General features: G+C 39.4%; 1 long non-coding RNA gene across 2 annotated transcripts; it reads right to left on the bottom strand.

Annotated features, from left to right (window-relative positions):
- Positions 1-6350: 6350 nt before the first annotated feature.
- Positions 6351-18128, bottom strand: LOC308347497. Of its 2 annotated transcripts, XR_013967250.1 has the most exons (5): positions 17958-18122; positions 10667-10834; positions 9943-10039; positions 9576-9700; positions 6351-6964 (listed from the first exon to the last, which is right to left on the bottom strand). It is a non-coding gene; the product is annotated as an uncharacterized lncRNA (long non-coding RNA). The 2 variants fall into 2 exon arrangements; XR_013967249.1 differs by lacking the exon at positions 9943-10039 and having other exon boundaries at positions 17958-18128.
- Between the last annotated feature and the right edge of the window lie 1592 nt (positions 18129-19720).

Here is a 19720-nt window from a genome sequence, read left to right as displayed (position 1 = left end):
TGAAAGATGGAAGAATACATACAGTTGGATTGAGAAATTTAACAACCATCATTGTTTTATAATTATCAGAGTATAGACCTTTCACTTTGGCTAGGTTTATTCCTACGTATCTTATTATTTTTGGTGCAACTTTAAATGGGATTATTTGATTAGTTTCTCTTTCTGATGAAAGAAATTGAAGATGACACAAAGAAATGAAAAGACAGTCCATTCTCATGGATTGGAAGAACAAATATTGTTAAAATGCCCATATTACCCAAAGCAACCTACACATTTAATGCACTCTCTATCAAAGTATCAATAGCATTTTTTACAGAACTAGAACAAACAATCCTAAAATTTGTAGGGAACCACAAAAGATCCTGAATAGTAATTTTGAAAAAGAAAAGCAAAACTGGAGGCATCACAATTCCAGATTTCAAGTTATATTACAAGGGTGTAATGGTACTGGCACAAAAATCAATGGAACAGGATAGAGAGCCCAGAAATGGACCCTTAGCTCTATGGTCAACTAATCTCTGACAAGGCGGGGAAGAATATCCAAGGGAAAAAAGACAGTCTCTTCAACAAATGGTGTTGGGAAAACTGGACAGCAACATGCAGAAGAATGGAACTGGACCACTTTCTTATACCGTACACAAAGATAAATTCAAAATGGATGAAAGACCTAAATGTGAGATAGGAATCCTTCAAAATCCTAGAGGAGAACACAGGCAATAACCTCTTTGACATCAGCCGAAGCAACTTTTTACTAGATATGTCCCCCGAGGCAAGGGAAACAAAAGCAAAATAAACTATTGGGACTTCATAAAAAGCTTCTGCATAGGATAGGAAACAATCAATAAAACTAAAAGGCAAGCTACAGACTGGGAGAAGATAATTGCAAATGACATATCTGATAAAGGTTTAGTTAGTATCTAAAATCTATAAAGAACTTATAAAACTCAACACCCCAAAATCAAATCCAATTAAAAAATGGGCAGAACACATAAACACACATTTCTCCAAGGAAGTGAAGCAGACGGTCAAGACATGTGAAAAAATGTTCATCATCACTTACCATCAGGGACATGCAAATCAAAACTACAATGAGATATCACCTCACAGCTGTCAGAATGACTAAAATCAACAACACAAGAAACAGCAGGTGTTGGTGAGGATGTGGAGAAAGGGCAACCTTCTTATACTGTCGGTGGGGATGCAAACTGGGGCAGCCACTCTGGAAAACAGTACGAGGTTCCTCAAAAACTTAAAAAAAGAACTACCTTATTATCCAGCAATCATATTACTGGTTATTTACCCAAAGAATACAAGAACACTAATTCAAAGGGATAGATGGGGAGCCCAATGTTTACAGCAGCATTATTTATAATAGCCAAGATATGGAAGCAGCCCTAATGTCCATCAACTGATGAATGGATAAAGAAGAGGTGAGATATATATATATATATATATATATATATATATACACACACACACACACATATATATATATAATATTATTATATTACACACACACACACACACACACACACACAGGAATATTATTCAGCCATAAAAAAGAATGCAGTCTTGCAATTTGCAATGACAGGGATGGAGCTAGAGAGTATAATGCTAAGTGAAATAAGCCAAAGAAAGACAAATACTATATGATTTCAGTCATATGTAGAATTTAAGAAACAAAACAAACAAGCAAAGGGAAAAAAGGAGAGAGAGACAAATCAAGAAACAGATCCCTAGTTATAGAGAACTAATGATGGTTACCAGAGGGGAGTGGGTGGGAAGATGGGTTGAATGGGTGATGGGGATTAAAGGGTGCACTTGTCATGATGAGCACCGGGTGTTGTATGGAAGTGTTGAATCACCATATTGTACACTTGGAACTAATGTAACACTGTATGCTAACTAACTGGAATTTAAATAAAAACTTCAAAAAAAAAACAAAAAAGAAAGAAATGTAATTACCGAAAGGGTACATTCTGCCCAATAGACAGAAAATAATACAGGATGGGCATTGCTATGGTTTGAATGTTTATGTCCCAACCCCCCCACCCTCACCCTCAAATTAGTGTGTTGAAATCGTAATGCCCAGTGGGATGCAATTGGTAAACTGGACTTTTGGGAAGTGATTAGGTTATGAGGGTGAGTCTTCATGAATAAAATAAGTGCCCTTATAGAAGAGACTGAAATGAGGACAGGAGAAGCCGTCAACCAGGTATTTCCATCAATTGTGATACTCTAGTGAAGAAAGGTGATAATGAGGGAAGTAGGGGGTATATGGGAAATCTCCACCTTCCCCTCAATTTTACTGTGAACAAAAAATGCTCTTTTAAAAAGTCTTAACTTAGGGGCACCTGGGTGGCTCAGTGGGTTAAAGCCTCTGCCTTTGGCTCAGGTAGTGATCTCAGGGTCCTGGAATCGAGCCCCGCATAGGGCTCTCTGCTTGGCAGGAAGCCTGCTTCCCCCTCTCTCTGCCTGCCTCTCTGCCTACTTGTGATCTCTGTCTGTCAAATAATTAAATAAAATCTTTAAAAAAAAAAAAAGACATGCTGTAAAGCTACGGTAATCAAGATGGTGTCACATTGGTAAAAGAACAGATGAATCGATCAATGAACAGAATAGAGAACTGTGATATTGTGATTTAGTGTTTTATTTTATTTTATTTTTTGTTTTAGAGAGAGAGTTTGATCAGGGAGCGGGGAGAGGGAGAGACAGAATCACAAGGAAGCTCCATAACCAGCACAGAGCCCAAATGGGGGCTTGATCTCACAACCCTGAGGTCATGACCTGAGCCGAAATCAAGAGTTGGATTTGTAACCGAATGAGCCACCCGGGCACCCCTGTGATACTATGATTTATAATAAAAAATATATATTTGTCTTCCACTCTTCCTGGCACATAGCTCCCCAAACCCTTATAATTTCCTAAAATACAGTCATAGGGACATCTTTTGTTATACTATTGTTTTGTTCCCAGTTCCTGAAATAGCTCCAGAGGATAAAGGTGAAAACGTGTCTCTTGTTATTCATAATAAGCCCTTTCAACTCTACCAGAGTTTATATTCATGAGATGATTTTTGGAAAGCCCCTAAAGATGGGGGCTGGTTGCCAGGGGAACAAACCCTGTGATTACAGGGTTAGAACTTTAAACCCCACCTTCTGACCTAGAGGTTGAATTAGTCACCAGTGACCAAAGATTTAATCAATCATGCCTACATAACGAAGCCCACATGAAAATCCCAAACGACAGGATTCAGAGAGCTACTGTGTTAGTGAATGCATGGATGGGCTGGAAGAGTGTCCCCTCCCTCACACCTTGCTCTATGCCTTGCTTCCATATGGCTGTTCCTGACCTATATTGTCTTAAGCTGGTAACCTGGTAAGTAAAATGTTTTTCCAAGTTCTGTGAGCCACTCTAGTGTATTAATCAAACCCAAGAAGTGTGTGTGTGGGGAGGGGGTGTCATGGGAATTTTTAATTTATAGCCAGTTGGTCAGAAGCATAAATAAACTGGATTTACATTTGGCATCTGAAATGTGTGGGTGTGGGGCAGTATTATGGGATCAAACCCTTAACCTGTGGGATCTGATTTTATCTCTAGGTTAGACGGTGTCTGGATTGAGTTAAATTTTAGGAAACCCAGTTGGTGTTGCAGAGTTGGGAAAAACCCCAATATTTGATGACCAGAAGTGTCAGAAGGAAACGTTATGAGAGTAGAGTTTTGAAAGTGGAGGAGAAAAAAGTAGTTTCCCTTACAAGAATCTAGAAGACCCACATAAACATAGTCAACTATATTCATCTGATCTTAACAAAGGAGCAAAGGCAATATAATAGAGAAAAAATAAGTCTTTTCAACAAATGTGCTGGAACAATTGGCCATCACATGGAAAAAAAAATACAGACCTTAAACCCTTCATTAAAATGAACTCACAATGAGCCATAGACCTAAATGTAAAACACAAAAGTATAAAACTCCAAGAAGATAACATAGGAGAAAATCTAGATGACCCTAGGTTTGGTGATAATGTTTTAGATATGATACCAAAAGCAGGGGAGCCTTGTACTTTAGAATTTATCCTGAGGTGAAAGGAAATCCACTGAAAAACTTATATTTTTATGAGATCATCCTGGGGGCTGAGTGGTAACTGGATTGGATAAAGCAAGACCAAGGGCAGGGAAACAAATTTGGTGATCATTGCCAAAGTCTAGATAAGAGAAGGAAGTTTAAGGTCATGGGATAAGTACCCTGGAACAAGACGGAAAGTTTGGTCTTGAACATATGGAAGTTTCAGAGCTGTGGGACCGAAAACATCCAGGGAGCAGACAGTCTGATGCTTAGAAGAGCATAAGCCAAAAGGCAGTGAAGAGGACAGCAGAGGGCCAGGTACAGAGGAGGAAGAGTGGGAGTGAGGCCCTGGAATGGAGGGAGTGTGGAAGGGGAAGTGGTGCCTTGTGGTACTGAGTTTAAGGAAGTAATCAAGTGTCCTTGGCTGGAGATAATGGATGACTGTATCCTGAATAAAATCCACATTATGAGACAGAGAAAGGAAGGCCTTCTAGTACATTTTGTAGTCATACCTTTTCCAAATGCAAGTTATGTCTGTTTGTTTTTGCCTCATCTTTATGTCATTCTCTCCCCCTGCCTTCTATTCTTCATAGGGAGTGACCATCAGGGTAAATGTCATCCCTTGCCTCTCCTTATTTAGGATTTCCTTTTGTACATTTACTTACTGAAGACAGTGATGTGACTTTTAATTGATCTGATACCTCCAAGGATTCAAGTATTTGCCTTACTTGTCACAACAGTGGTTTTATGAAAGTGGCAAGCAAGGGTGGGGGCTGTTTTCACCTAGAAATTCACCACCATAGTCCTTTCTCTGTGATACCAATCCAAACAGCTGGTGGAATGGTCACTGCCTGTCAGTGGTTCTTTTGACCAGTTATGAACTGTGGTCAACATAAAGATTGCTCAGTAAGTAGTTTGTGAGTAAGAAGAAACAAGGATCATATTCAGTGTCAATTCTTCCCCAATAGGACCTATTAGAGCAACTCTATGTTATTGTTCCAGGAAAAAGAACTTTACTGATTAATTTATTAACATTGAAAATCTTGCTGTTAAGTAGCTACTTTGTATATACCAGGGCATGTTTGCCACACCAGAAGGAGAAATCTTACAGCCTAATACTTCTTTGTCAACGAAGCAGATAATGCTTAGCAGATGTTGCTGACGAACATTTGTAATTGACCGACTAGTCTTCGGGCCATGGCCAAACAGCAGCTAACTTGGAACTATTACAACTTTTTATGAAAAGACACATGGGTTGTATCCATTCAGTGTAGTTTTGTAACTAGAATAATATTTTATCACAGAATGCCGTTTTATCTTCTTCCTTGGAAAATGTGGAATTGTGGCAAAAAGTATAATTCTTTAAGGAATAAGGACCAAACCACTTTAAAGAAAAATATTCCTTATTACAGTATATTGAGTATTCAATATGTAATATGGCAAATTTTCTGGGGTTCATCCCCAGGATATGACTGTTGTTGGTGCTTAGCAAAAGGCTCCAGTGCAGGGTGCTTGGGTGGCTCAGTCTGTTGAGTGTGGGCAGCCACAAACTAGCTCGAGTGAGTTGACCAAACCGGGCTCGGACTTGCGCCTGCTAAAAGCCTAAAAGGGTTAACAACCCTATAGGCGAAAAACTGAGTAGCGCTTGAGAAAGAGCTTGAGCAATGGGACCCGAAACTCGCTTACGTGACGCCCTCATTAGCTTATCTGGAACAGACTGACCAGACTTGGTCATTAATTCATAGTGGGCTTGTGCTGTCCTTGACGGGTCATTAATCACTCCTTATGGTTACTTTGAAGCTAGCTTAGTTAGTTTATCTATAGTCAAGGCCTATTGGACATAAACCAGAGGGACTGCAACATGTATAGGTATATAGATAAGAGAAAGCCTGACAGGTTTCATGTGCATGCCAGAAATAGTTAATCCCTTTTCTTTGTTTCTGCTAGCTATATAATGATTTGCTGTTCTGAATAAAGTTGGCATTGCTTGGACATCATCCACCTTGCCCCTCCTGTCCCCATCTCTTTGCGTCTCGTCTTCATTTCACCATCCTCTTACCCTCTCGACCCTGGTCGTGTTGTCGCGCCGGCAGCGACAGTTGAGTATCTGACTTGAGTTCATGTCATGATCTTAGGTTCTGGGACTGGGTCCCTCATAGGTCTGCACTCCGTGGGGAATTTGCTTCTCTCTCTCCCTCTGCCCCTGCCCCCATTCATGCTCTCTCTCTCTCTCAAATAAATAAATAAATAAATAAAATCTTAAAAAAAGAAAAAAGGGCTCCAGTGCACACTTACCACTAATATAATGTTTTACGAAATAAAAACACAATACCAAACAAAAAGAATTCAAATACTTTTAAAAAAATCAAGTTTGTTTTCAAGTTTGTTCTATTCAGTCTAATGACTACACAATAAAAGCAGATACACTAGCTTAATAGAATTGGTTTCTTTTCTACAGCACATATTGTCCAGGCCACAAATATAGTATTAGATGACAGAGAACGCTCAGGATAACCATTTTTACAGAACTAGGAAATAAACTTCTAAGAATGATTTTTACAATCCCACCTTTAATATCCAAGTCCATTATTCGAATTCTAAAGAAGATAAACCCAATGACCTTCCTCATATGAGCTCATGAGTAAGAGTAGCATTACTATCAAAATCTGTATTTCTGATCCGTTATGAGGTTTGAGACAAGCTTCAAATATCCCCAAAGAAAAAAGCACAATGCACATTGTTATCACCTAGTCCACAAGAGCGAGTGCTGTGAGCCACATTCATTGGCATTTCCTCCACTGTGGTACTGTAGCAAGTCTCATTGTCACAAAGAATCTGCTTGTCTTCTTCAATGTTTATGGCCACAGCTTTTCTCCCAAATCAACCTCCACTGCCAATTCTGAACAAAAGAAAAATTATCAATCAGAATATTGCTCATCAAACACAATATGGACTACTAACAGTATGAGCTACTTGTAACCATCAGTGGCTGTTTATTTGCCAGGATTATACGTAAAGTGCTTCTAACTAGATGCTAATTGCAGTATCTAGAGAAAAAGAACAGGTTTCTTTTGTAGATAGTGCAAAAGGATTCCTTTGGCTGCAAAATCAGATTCTATCAGGCATCTTAAGTATTGTTATTTATAAAGCAGATGGCAGTATTGTGTTTGTGGTAGTGAAATTAAAGCCGGTGCCCAAGAGGGCCACCCAAGAGCAGTTGTTGGCCTGGAACAGATGCAAACACAGGGACTAAACAAAAAGAACAATTACATAATTCATTTTGACACAATTTTGGAACTACCAACTGCAAATATAAACTCTGGAATGTTGGCTATTGTTTGGACTATGTTGTCCAAAACAACAGCCACTAGCTACATGTGGGTATTGAAATTAAAATTAAATAAAACAGAAACCACATTTAATCAGTTGCATTAACCACATTTTAGTAGCCACATGGTGGTTTGTCACTTCTTTGCTGGGCAGCACAGATGTGCAATATTTCTATCACTGCAGAAAGTTCTATTGGATAGACATGGTCTAGGACTTAAAATTTTTTACAGTGTGTGTGTGTGTGTGTATAAGGAAGCCCCAAAAATCTGTTATGGTAACCTATATTTATCACAGTTTTCTGCTCAGTTTACCTCATACATGTAACACAAATGGCTGGTATATATTTACCACCGCAGTTCTCTACTAAAACAGATAATATGGCCAATCAAAAATGTCTTGGCTGGAGCAATTTAAAAGATCCAATAAACGGGACAAGAGAAAAACAAATATGGAAATACTGACTCACTCTATCCAAACAATATGCTGTTTCACTCATGAAACCATGTCCTAAATCAAATCAATACCATTTCGGAACACTGCCTCCTATATTTCTTGAAACAAAGTTCTTCTCACCTCAGTAGCAAGACATAATTCAATTTATTTAGTAATAAAACCACTGTATTTAAGCCAGAGTCGATGTAAATTTCTACCAGTAAATGCTAACAAAATCCTAATTATAGAAGAATCATCAAGAAAGCATGGGATATGAATACCAGGACAACAACAACAACAAAAGACTTATGTGTAAGAGAAGGCAACCAGATCTAACAGCATTATTGATTTATCCTTTGAATATCAACTGTACAAAACCCAACGTCTAGGCTACTTTTCACATTTGTTTTCCTACAGTGTTCTCATCAACCATAAATCTACCCAAGTAGAATTTAAATACATCTTATCACGTTACTGGGTGATAAGATTATTTTCCTCATTCACATACGTGATTTTAAAAGTTGTCTGGCTAACAAAATCACACAATATATAAATTAATTTCACTGGAATAAAAGCAAATACTCAATGAAGATGACAAATAGTCAGCTGAGAATATAGTTTTCACAAGTAGTGGGCAGGTCATAATTTATAACCATAGATACTAGTTGTTCATAAAAATCAAGAGCCCAAGATTATGATAGTAGACATTCAAGTTCTGATTTAAAAAGCAAGTACTGCCCATCTTCCAGGCCATAAAAGAGTAATGAACCACATATAAATCATACACCTCACTGTGGAGTGTAGTCTTCATTCCCCCACACAGCTAGAGCTGACCAAGACTGTTAAAAATCTTCCCCTCAAAACCAACTGCAGTAGATAAATACAATTAAATAAAGAACTGAAATACCAGTAAGTTGGTAGTAATCAAAATGTGGCTTGTCCCTTATCTGAATTCCTTCTTGATAATGTCTCTTTCTTTCTGTCACCACCCGCAAAATATTAACAAGTCTTAATTCTCAATAGTCATTCATCAAGTCAGTGTTTAACTTGGTAAACATGTCTGAGACCATGCATCCCTGGCCGCTAAGTACCACAGCAGACAGGGCTAGAAAGGTAACAGTTTTAATTTGAGCAGGGGGCAAAGACAAGGCAGCACTTTACAGCTACATTGTAACTAGATCCTGCACCAATTTATTAAGGAAATGGTTAGACGTTAACAGTGCCTTAACTACCCATACTAGGGAGGAACTACTCTTATCACATCAGATACTGAAATTCCTAGCATGCATTTTCTCAGAAACCAGGCTACCCTTTGCGCCATGCTCTGAAAAAGAACAGCATGTGCGGTCTGTCATTTGACACAGGGAGGACACAATTTTCTTCCCTCCAGTATTTCAGAGAGGAAAATGATAATTCCTATCAGAGTCGGAATAAAAAACCATTTTATTTCTAACTCTCATCCTTTCATTGGAAGGGACCAGTTAGAAATTCATTCTATTAATTCTGCCTAAATACAGATATTCTCATCCCAAATCTTAAAACAAAGTATGCCAGACTTAAGAGAGACGTTCATTTCAGTTTTTCTACTATCTGGTATAGTTACTTTTTTTCTTGTGCTTACTCTGCTGGTTTTATTACAAATACAAAGACATGATACTAGTTTCTGCAATTTTAGTAGAGAGCTTAAGTAAGAAGGTAAAACAAATTCTGGCTATAATTTTTATGTATATCAATTAGAAAAACATTACCCCTTTTCAAAAATATTATGAAATGTTGACAATTTCATGGGTCAATTCTTCCTTCTTCATCAGAATTTGAATTTCTTGATAACTTCCAACATATTGATTGACATTAAGGCAGAAAGCAACCCAACCTTAAAAAAAATAGAGATGGCTAATTATGTTGACATATCAATTAAGCAGATATAACAGTTATCATAATAATAATGAAGGAATAATGTTTGAGACCAAGCGTCCCTGTCTTACTATAGAATTGAGCTAGACAGAGATTGTAGGAAACAGTTGCTTTCAGCAGGGGCAAGGACAATATAGCACTTTACAGCTATATTGTAACAAGTAACCCAACCTGCCAGCAAGAGACAAATCATGTGCCCACCTGAATACTTGTATTTACTTTCTGGTAAGTCTTGTGGATTTGACCGTTAATGCCCGGACTCAGCATTTTTATCTGCTTCAACATCAACAGTAGTAATCTTTAATATAATGAGATGAAAAATGACACTTTACCTCTGGGTTCTTCCCCCCAAAAACCTATAACCCCAGTCTAATCTTGAGAAAAAAATCAAATTCCAATACAAGGATATCCTACTAAATATTTGACTGGTATCTGACTCCCCCAAACTGTCAAGGTCATCAAAAACAGGAAAAATTTAAGAAACTGTCACAGACAAGAGGAGCTTAAGGAGACAAGACAATTAAATGTAATGGGGTATCCTGGGTGGGATCCTGGAACAGAAAAATACCTAATGTCTTGGGTAAAAACTAAGGAAATCAGAGTAAATTCTGGACTTCAGTTCACAATACTGTATCAAGGTCAGTTGGTTCGTTAATTTTAACAAATGTATCATATTAATGTAAGATGTTAATAATATGGGAAACTGGTGACAAGGTATATGGAAACTTTCCAAACTATCTTCTCGATTTTTTCTGTGAACCTAAAACTGTTCTAAAATATAAAGTTTATTAAAGGAAAGTCCTAGTTTCATGTCAAGGTATTCACCCATGGCAACTGCTTAAATAGGTAGGCTAATTATTTTACTTCCCATACCGCAAATATCACTAGTTTAAAAATGCCCTCAGAAAAATACGGTGATACTTACAAAGATATCTTGTATTTAATGTATTGGGTGTTCTCCCTGAAATACCAACAACCGTAAGTGCTATTTCAGCTTCTATGTTGTGCGTTTCATTTTGAACACCGTTTCCACAATGCAGGCATGACAAGTTGTTTCCACACAGTAGTCAAGTGCCAGGATTGCCATTTGGATCTAAAAGTCAAAGCTTAAATTATTATGTTGTAGAAAAACAAGTTCTAGCGAGCAATTTCTGAGGCACATAGTTAAATGCTGAACGGCTCACATTTAGTTTCAGATTCTGGTTCGCGAACAGCTTTTAAGCAGGTAAACAGAGAGTCTCTTCTAAGCTTACAACACAGAATTATCAAACTGCTTCATGATAAAATCCCTTTCAGTATCTCATTTTTAATTAGACTTTTGTGCCTTTACAAACTTGGGATCCTCAGTTCCTCGAGATACCAGTTAGAGAAACAAAGAACCCAGACACACATTTCCTGCATTATTTTTCTATGTGCAGGATATGTAAGTAGGGAAACAAGTTCTGTTTTTGCCTATAAGTAGGCAAATTGTTCTGTTACGTGTTCACTGATTATCACTTACTTTAAGACTAAAGGGGTCGGGGGGTGGGGTAACTGGGTGATGGACACTGGGAAGGGCATGTGTTGTAATGAGCACTGGGTATTATATAAGACTGATGAATCACAGATCTGTACCCCTGAAACAAATAACACATCATATGTTAATTTTTAAAAAACCACCAAAACCAAAAACGAAATTTTTCCAATAGGAAACTATGACATACAACCTCGATCTTCATAAAGCCTACACTTTGTTAAGAAAAGCTTTATTCCACAGCTAATAGCAGTGAATGTTGAAAACAGACAGCATGCCACAGACATATCACAGACTACAAAGATTCCCAACTAATAACAGATCATTGCAGTTTTCATGCTGCAAAATTGCATTTAGACTTAACAATAACACAAAGGGCAAGGATTCTGTCTACCCTGAAGAAAAGAAAGCTTTAGAATCTCAGTCTGGTGAGATAGAGCCCTTCAAACCTAGTTCCTGCTTAATTTGAAACAAAAACTCTATGCTTGCATATGGACAATAATTAAAAAGAAGGTTCTGAATGGACCACCACTTCACACCAAATCTTAAGCTGTTCTTCACTTTTGTAAAACCTGAAGCCTTGGGGGCGCCTGGGTGGCTCAGTGGGTTAAAGCCTCTGCCTTCGGCTCAGGTCATGATCCCAGGGTCCTGGGATTGAGCTCCACATACGGCTCTCTGCTCCGCGGGAAGCCTGTTTCTTCCTCTCCCTCTGCCTGCCTCTCTGCCTACTTGTGATCTTTGTCTGTCAAGTAAATAAATAAAATCTTTAAAAAACAAACAAAACAAACAAAAAACAAAAACCTGAAGCCTCTGAGGATTTACGTTGCCCTGGCAGGCAGCCATGAAGCAATGCCAGAGGGTACAGATGTTAATACACAAGGGCTGACCCTCTGGGAAGGACGAGCCCAAGGATTGACTACACTGATCTCAGAGTTCTTCTATGGGATTGAGCCACCTTCAGGGCAACACGCTTGAGAGTGCAGCTTGCCCAGCCTCCTGATACAGTGCACTGAGATGAACACAACATCACTTCTGTGGTATTTCTTTCCCAAATGGATAGCCTGAGTCTATTTGTGAGAAGTGTTGGGGGGGAAAAACCCAACAAACCCACAATGAAGGGATATTCTATTTAAAAAACTGGCCTCGGGGCGCCTGGGTGGCTCAGCGGGTTGAGCCTCTGCCTTCGGCCCAGGTCATGATCTCGGGATCCTGGGATCGAGCCCCGCATCGGGCTCTCTGCTTGGCAGGAAGCCTGCTTCCTCCTCTCTCTCTGCCTGCCTCTCTGCCTACTTGTGATCTCTCTCTGTGTGTCAAATAAATAATAAATAATCTTTAAAAAAAAAAAAATAAATAAAAAAAAAAAAAAAAAAAAACTGGCCTCCATTCTCAGTGATTGGCACCATCCACTGCTCATGTATTTTTAGTATACGCAGAGATCTCTATAATGGATATACTTGTGAGTACCAAAAATTACTTCATCACCTAACCTACAAAATCATGGAGACAAAGACTGAGGAGCTGTTCAAGAATGCAGGAGGCCAAAGAGACGTAACAACTAAATTCAACATATGATGCTATATGAGATTTTAGACCAGTAAACAAACCATCTTTCTTCTCTTTTTTTGGTAAGACATTTATGAGTTGGACAACTGATGAAATCTGAATAAAGTCTATAGATTACACAATATTACATCTATTATTTTTTGATTTTGATAATTGTGTTATGATTTAAGACAATGCCCTTTTTTCTAGGTAACACACACTGAAATAATAAAGGTAAAGGGGCTTAATGTCAGTAACTTACTGCCAAGTGCTTCAGAAAAAGCATATATATATATGTGTGTGTATATATATATACGCAGTTGTGTTTATATACAGAGAATAAAATAAATGTGTTACAAATAGTAACACTTGAGAAATCTAGGTAAAGAATATTGGAATTCCTTGTCCAGTTTTGTAGCTTTTCTGTAAGTCCAAAATCATTTCAAATTAAGTTATTAAAAATTCAAAATCTGAATATCGAGCCTACTAACAAAATTTACAGAAGAGAAACAACAGAGGTTGTAAACTGGCAGCTCCTTTGTTTTCTTTGTTTTGCACAGTGTTTTAAATCTGAATTAGATGTTTTCTGAGGAAATTTCAGTGCAAATCCAAATTTCCACCTTCACTTGAAAAAAACAGATTGTAATCTTGTTCCTTATCCTTTGGTGGCAACTAACGAGTGGCTGCCCACTTTAGATGGGCATATACACTGCACATCACTGGATCTCTACCTGTCCTTATTTTTCTTACAAAACTGGCTTTTTTACTCACTTATGTCACTGGGCCAGCCCCCTGCAGACATTTGTATGTGAGGTCTTTGATGTATCCAGGAGTTCTAGCTCTGCTAAATTTAAGTAATTTAATCTGGAGCTCCTATCTGTGCCAATTACTAATTTTAAAAAGAGGAAGGTAAAGTGAAAAAGTTTGTTCAAGCCCAAGAATCTCTTGTGAGAAATATGCAGTTGTGTTTTCATTTACTATAAGATGAAAGATGACAAATAAAAAAAAACACTCAATGAGAATTAGTTAAATGAATCTGGAAATTAAAAAAAAATTTTTTTTAAAGATTTTATTTATTTGTCAGAGAGAGAGAGTACACACAAGCAGGCAGAGAGGCAGGCAGAGAGAGAGGAGGAAGCAGGCTCCCTGCCGAGCAAGGAACCCGATGCGGGACTCGATCCCAGGGCCCCAGGATCATGACCCGAGCCGAAGGTAGCAGCCCAACCAACTGAGCCACCCAGGCATCCCTGGAAATTAAAAATTTTAAATACTAAAGGGATGACTAGATGAGATTCTTTTTTCTCGTGCTCTGAAGATCAAAATTAACCTGGGGAAAAATAATGAGGGCTATTTGGGAAAGCACATGTTTTTACTCCATTTAGAGGGAAGAACGTTCTAATGGCTGACTGAAACTGTACTAAGGTAGTTTCAGGAGGTGATGGATTTTCAGCTTCCTGAAGTGTTAGAAAGAGGTTGGGCCACAATTTAGTGAGGATGCTAAGTAGGGTGTTTGTTGGGGGCGGGAGGCCAACACATGTATGCAGCAGCCAGGATGAGTACCTGTCATGGTCCTTCCTATGCTCAGACCCATGATTCTATGGGGTGCTTGTCTCTAGGTAAACCAACACTTCTGTCATAGGATGGTAAAGAGAAGATGAAACAACTCAACAATAAATCATGGGAACTCAAGGGCATCTGAGCCTCCAGGGTGTGATTTAGAAGGAGAAACCACGAGCCAGCCACCCAGGGTCTGCTGGAGCACGACTCTATCTCTAGCTCCAGTGTCCAAGGAAGTGGCTGCAGATACAGAAGACACAGCTACATGAGGAGGAGTGAGCAAAATACACCAGAAGGGACCAGCACAAGGTGTAGGAAGATCTAGTGTGTGATCATCAGTGAGAGACCCATTTCTATAACATTAGGGGAGTGGTTAAGGTATATTTAACCTTTATGAGTGCAAAGCTCTACCTGGTAATAAAACATACCTGCAGAAAATGCTGTCTAAGAAAGAAGAGCAGGTTTAAATGAGGTTTCACAAAAACGTGATAATCGAGGAAATAAAAAAGCATTCTATACCTTATGTCACGTCTGAATTTTGAACTCAGTGGTCCCACCTTCCTCTTTGAGGAGGAGCTTCCCAGCAGAAAATTTCTCCAGCTGAAGCCATCAGAGGGAAAATTGATCATTGTGTTGCTGAATGATGTGTGTGTGATTTCCAGCCTTAAACTCTGCCTGGCCTAACAGGTGGAGTAGGAAGCCAGTGTGATGTGCAGCCCACAATCTAGCCCAGTGCGTTGTGCAGCGAGGAAGCACAACACAGTCCTCAATGAATGGGAGAATAGCATTTTTAGGAAAAATGCTTTAGAGCCTGTGCTCTATTAAACTACTATGGGACTATGGGACTCCAAACTGAACCTTGATATGACATGGACGACCTTGGTAGGGGGATGGAAACACTAATGTTTGCTGGGAGGAACCTCAGAACTCAGGTATTCTCTTTCCTCGGTAACATTGAGATCACTTCCTGAGAATGGCTTGTAAGGAATGTCAGTTGTTTGAAAAGACTGAAGAGAATCTGATACAGCAGTTGCATACATTGAAAGAATGAGGTGCTCAATGCTCAGGTGAAGTTGCCTACCACAAATTTCTTTTAGTACCAAGCCTTCTCAGCGCACAAGTTTCTCCAGCTCTTCTAGAAGCTCGATGCAGGCACAAAGAAGCCAAGTAGTTGGATTCATTCATGGTTGCAGTTTTCTTTGGTAGACAAATAGCTAGTAATAACTGACAGCACTTACAAACCTTGGGGGGGCCAGAATCAGGTTTTTGTTATGATTTTACAAATAATTAAGGATCAGATATGATAAGTGACTTGTTTACAATCACTTGGGTAATAATAAAGAGTAGTCGCTAAGAGTAAAACTTCAATCTTCATAATTCCACATTCCTCCATACAGGGTGGAAAAGTTTTGTTTTATGCAGAAAAATTGCGAAAAATTCCCAAGAGGAATTTTAGCAAATAGTCTGCAAGTAAACAGTTTTGTTTTGTTTTAGAGAGAGAGCGAGCGAGCCCGCGAATGAGAGCGAGCGAGCGCAGGTATATGGAGGGAGAGAGAGGAGGATCAGAGGGAGAAGGAAAGAGAATCTTAGGCAGGGCCCAGCAGCAAAGCCCTACTCAGGGCTCGATCTCACAACCCTGAGATCACAACTTGAGCAGAAATCAAGAGTCAGATCTTAACCGACTGAGTTACCCAGATGCGGCTGAAAGTAACCTATTTTAATACTGTAAACACTAAGGAAATAAAACAATATGCAAAAAATATAAAATTCTACAAGGCTTGAGTTCTGGTTTTTAAAGCATATTATGTCTACCTTACTATAAGCAAACACTGACAATAAGCCTGTTTTCTAGTTTTACCTGTCACCTTATAGTTATTTTCTTTCCCATGGTGTTTTAGTTTCTTCTGTTTAAAACACAATGCAAATAAAAACAATACAAAAAATTATGCATGGGGAAAATGAATGAGACTGATAAATAAATATTTTATTAGCCCAGCTTATGGATATTTCATTTGGTAAAATTGGTATATTACAATAAAAAATACTTGTTTTAACCATTATTGAACAGTACATTTCTTTTCACTGAAATTCAGATATCCATAATATTTTTAATTGCTTGGCTTTTTAAACTTAAAATAAAAGTTTATAAATTAAAAATTAATTGTAGAATAATTTGGTATGCCAAAGATTCACACTTACTAAAGGTCAAATGTAATAGCTAATAATAGCTAAAATAATTACTTTTGATGTTCCAGGCACTTGACAATCCTATGAAGTGGATATAATTATTATCATCTTTATTTTAAAGAAGAGGAAACTGAGACCCAGAGAGATTATGTAACTTGCCTACTGCCATCAAAGTGGGGGAACTTGGCTTTGAACCCAGGTGTGTTTCATTCCAGAATTTGAGCCCTTAGCCTCTGTAGGATATACTGCCTTAATCCCTACCTTTATAGTGATGTGTGGATCTCCTGCAATACATATGAATATAACATTGTATGCTGACATCAGAGCCAAATGATATGACACTGTTTATTAATTATAAAATACACTTTCATCATTACAGAGCTGTACTCCTTGACAGTGTTATACAGTTATTTCTTCCCTAAAATATAAAGTAAGTGTTACAGAGGAGAACTAACTCTCCAGCCCTCTGAGAGGTAAGTTTGCTTTTGTTAACCCGGTTTATTCCAACAATAAGAACTCCCCAGGAGTCTTCTCCTGATGAAGAACAGCTGAACTGAAATGGGTTTTTAAGGTGTCCTGGCCTCATCACCCACTAGTTGCATAACCTTGGACAAGTCTCTTCGGGTTTCATCAGAACATGGATTACAAACAACACTCCCCACATAGGTTCTGCTGTAGAACTAGGCTGTAAATGCTTAGGAGGTGTACAAGTGTTATTCTAGTCTGGGGTTGCCAGATAAAAAACAACACACCCAGTTCGATTTCAGACAAATAACATATAAATAATGTTTTATATTTAAATTTGTCTTTATATTGAGGATATATTTATACTCAAAAATAATTGTTTATCTGAAATTTTAAGTTTAACTACCATCTTGTATTTTTTTTTTAAAAAGATCTTATTTATTTATTGAGAGAGACAGAGAGAGCTTGAGCAGGGGGAAGGGCATAGGGAGAAGCAGACTCCCCGCCTAGAAGGGAGCCCCACCGGGAGCTCCACCCTCAGACCCGGGCCGGGACCTGAGCAAAAGGCAGACGCTTAACGACTGAGCCAGCCGCGTCCCCCTCCTCTGGTATTTTTATTGCCAAATCTGGTAACTCTACGGCGAGTGGAGCATGGAGAATGGCAAGCCCAGCTCCACCGCCCTCCATCTCCCCCGTGCCCCAGTAGAGAAACTGAGGCAGGCAGCGGGCTGACGGGTGAACGTAGGGAGGCGGGAGAGAAGGAAGGCTGGAGGAAACTCAAATGCATATTGCTACGTGAAAGAAGTAATCTGAAAGATTACCCTTCGGGGTGGGACTGAAAGCAGAACCCCGGGTCTCGCGGATTCTTTCCTCTGGTCCCCCTCCCCGCCCCCCCCAACCCCCCGGGCGCTGGCAAGGCCAAACATCCCCCGCCCCAGGGCGCGACCGTTACCTCCGCCGCAGCAGCGGGCTCGGGAGGCGCTGCCACCGGCTCCTCTCAGTCGCCATCAGCAGCACCGACACCACAGAGGCCGCCGCCACGTCCCCGGAGCCCGGCTGCTTGTTGATGTGCGACTGCGTCTCAGATGTCACCCAAATCGTTCCTCCATTCTGTCTGGAAGTCTCTTGTCCTCCTCTGGCCACCATCCAGGTCAGAAGCAAGGAATAGACCAATCCGAGCAAGGACTTCGGAAGGGGGCGTCACCATTAAAGCCAATCAAAGAACAGAGCAGGGCTTCAGTGATGGTGATTGGTCAGTCGGTTTTCCCCGCCCTTCAGGTTGTCCGCCTGCTTGGAGATGTGGGATCCGTCCTCAGACTCATTAGGCCCTTGGGGTCGGATAGATGTGTCCACCTGCGGTCCGTGGGCTTCTTTCTCTGTCGCGGGCTCTAGGGCGAGGAACCCTCCATGATTTTTAATTTTTAGAGGCTCTGAGGGGAAGAAGGGAAGAGAACTGTCAGAATATAAAGGGATGTGGGCTAAGAAGAATACAAAATTTTATGTTTTCAAGAATGTAAAAAACATATATTAAGAAATTCCTCCTAATCATCTCAAAACAGAAATTACACAATTTTTAAATAGACTTGCTTTTTAAAAATTGGGATATAAATGACATATCGCATTGTTTAAAGTGTACAATGGGTTGCTTTGACGCATTTATATATTGCAATATATCACCATAACGTTAGCTAACACCTCTATCAAGTCACATAATTATTTTTGTGCATAGTGAGAATATTTAAGATCTAGTCTCTCAGCAGCTTTGAGGTGTATAAAACAGTGTTGTTAACTATAGTCACTATGTTGGGCATTAGATCTACAGAACTTTTTCATTTTCTAGTTGCAAGTCTGTAGACGTTTTCACAGCAGTTTTAGGTTCATAGCAAAATTGAGCAGAAGATACTGAGGTTTCCCATGTACCCACCCCCCCGCCCCCACCCATGCTCAGCCTTCCCCATTATCAACATCTCCCACCAGAGTGATAAATTTGCTACAACAGATGAACCTACACTGACACATCATTATCACTGAAAGACTGTATTTGTTTGAATTCATTCTTGGTGTACTTTTATGAGTTCAGATGAATTTTTAATGATATATGTCCACAATTGTAATACCATAAAGAGTAGTTGTACTGCCCTAAAAATCCTCTGTGCTCTGCCTATTCATTCCTCTCTCCCCCAAACCCCTGGCAACCACTGATTTTTTTTTTTTTTTAAGATTTTATTTATTTATTTGACACAGAGAGAGAGAGAGAGGCAAAGAGCATGAGCAGGGGGGGAGGAGCATGGGAAGAGAAGCAGAAGGCTCCCCTCTGAGCAGGGAGCCCGACTTGGGACTCGATCCTAGGACTCTGGGATCATGACCTGAGCCGAAGGCCGGCACTTAACCGGCCAAGCCACCCAGGCACCCCCACTGATCTTTTAAAATGTGTTGGTAGTTTTGCCTTTTCCAGAATGTCATGTAGTTGGAATTACACAGTAGCTGTTTACGTTTTCAGTAAGTAATCACTTCTTTCAGATTACTTCTTTCACATAGCAATATGCATTTAAGTTTCCTCCGTGTCTTTTCATGGCTTGGTAACTCATTTCTTTCTAGTGCTATATAATATTCCATTGTCTTGATGTACCACAGTTTACTTATTCATTCACCTGCTGAAGGGCATATCGGTTGCTTCCAGTTTTGGCAATTATGACTATAACCGCTATAAGCACC

Source organism: Martes martes (genome assembly GCF_963455335.1).
Source record: "Martes martes genome assembly, chromosome: 1".
NCBI lineage: Eukaryota > Metazoa > Chordata > Mammalia > Carnivora > Mustelidae > Martes > Martes martes.
Note: the sequence above shows the minus strand (reverse complement) of the source record. Positions and strands in the feature narration are given on the sequence as shown.